We start from the raw sequence: 1913 nt of genomic DNA, 5'->3' as shown, positions 1-1913 counted from the left end.
AGAAGGAGCATTTTTCAAACCAAATGGCATAACATTCCATTCATAATGTCCAATAGGAACATTAGATGCAGTTTTATATCTATCAAATTTATTAATTTGTATTTGCCAATATCCTGATTTTAAGTCAAATTTAGAAAATACTAAACTATCATAAAGTCCATCAAGTAGATCTTTTTTATTAGGAATAGGATGCCTAATCCATTTTAATGCCTTATTAAGTGGTTTATAATTTATAACTAATCTTGGAATACCTCTTTCAATTTCAGAATGTTTATTAACATAAAAAGCAGTACATGACCATGAAGATTGAGAAGGACTTATTAAACCTTTTTGTAAAAGGGATTCAATTTCTTTTTTGCATAATTCTAAGTATTCAGAATTCATTTGACAAGGCCTCGCCTTAGTAGGTATATTCTTTTCATCAAAAGAATCTTCATAAGGTAAAGAAACTATATGTTTCTTTCTATCCCAAAAAGCATTAGGATGATCATTACAAATTTCTAAAGAAAATTGATTTTTTAATAGACTAATTTTATCCTGTAATTTAGGATTTTTCAATTGCTCTTCAATTGTTATAATAAATTTCTTGTTTTAAGAAATTAATTTGATTCTGTTTTGCTTTAATATTATCATAAATATTATGCATCATTTTACTAAATGGTTCAATAATAAATTCAAGAAATATATCATCATTCTGAAAAGTTCCTATAATTCCTTTATTATCAATCTTTTTTATTGGATAAATATTATGTAAGAATGGAGTCCCAAGTATTACTTGGTTAGTTATATTCTTAGCAAGAATAAAACTTTGAGAAATACATTTATTATCAATGCAGACAAAAGCTTTAGGAATTTTATACTGTATTTGGAGTTTATCATCTCCAGCATGCCATAAAGTATGACTAGTTTTATGAAAATATCTAGTTGGTATTAATCCTTCCTGAATAACATTCAAATCAGCACCACTATCAACAAGAGCTGTAAATGATTTTGTATAATGATTATCAATCAAAAGAGATATTTTTATATACCATTTTTGGGATATAACCATTTCTATGGTTGATAAAAAGTTTTCAGAGAAAATACTATGCTCATCTATTTTTAGTTTATTATCATTTTGAGATCTATTTTCTAATCTAGAAATATTTTCTAAGTCAGAAATTCTAGATTCCTGAATAGTATTTTTATCTTTCAATATTTTAATTTCTTCTTTTAGATTGTTTATTTCTTTATATAAATTTTGAAGAGATATATTATCCTCTTTATATTGATATTTACTTCTAAGTTGGTTCATTACCTCATTCATATTGTATGATTTTTTTGGGTTTATAATTGTTCCATTTAAGTCTTCTTCTGTATTATAAGAAGTAGAAGTACTGGATTCAGTATTAATCTCATCAATAATTTGCATTCTTAATTTTGGATCTTTAATTGCTTTTAATAATTCAAAAGCATGATTTGAAGTAAGAACATTAATATTCATTTCTGAAAATTGGGAGAGTATTTTATACAATTCAGATTTTTCAATATCATTTCTACTATTAATATTATTTAGTTCTTTGGGACAGGCTAGTCCTAGGCTACAAGGTTCACATTCTGAACTTGATTCTGAAATATTTTTATTTTCTAACACATTTAATATTTCTTCTTCTTCTTCTGTTTCAGAAGTATTTATTATTTCTATTTCTGTATTTTCAGATTCTGATTCTTGTAAAGTTTGTATTATTATATTCTTTATATCATCTGATATTTCAAGATTATTAATCTTCTTTTTAGTCCAACAGTATTTTGCAGTATGACCTAAATTTTTTGCAAATCTTACAATATCTATTTTTATATTTCGAATATTTCGGTTTTCTTTGAGATTTTTCTTCTTTTCTTTTATTCTTTTTCTCTATATGTTTATGAGAATA

This window comes from Sesamum indicum, linkage group LG2 (genome assembly GCF_026168435.1).
Source record: "Sesamum indicum cultivar Baizhima isolate 11 linkage group LG2, ASM2616843v1, whole genome shotgun sequence".
Taxonomy (NCBI): Eukaryota; Viridiplantae; Streptophyta; class Magnoliopsida; order Lamiales; family Pedaliaceae; genus Sesamum; species Sesamum indicum.
Note: the sequence above shows the minus strand (reverse complement) of the source record.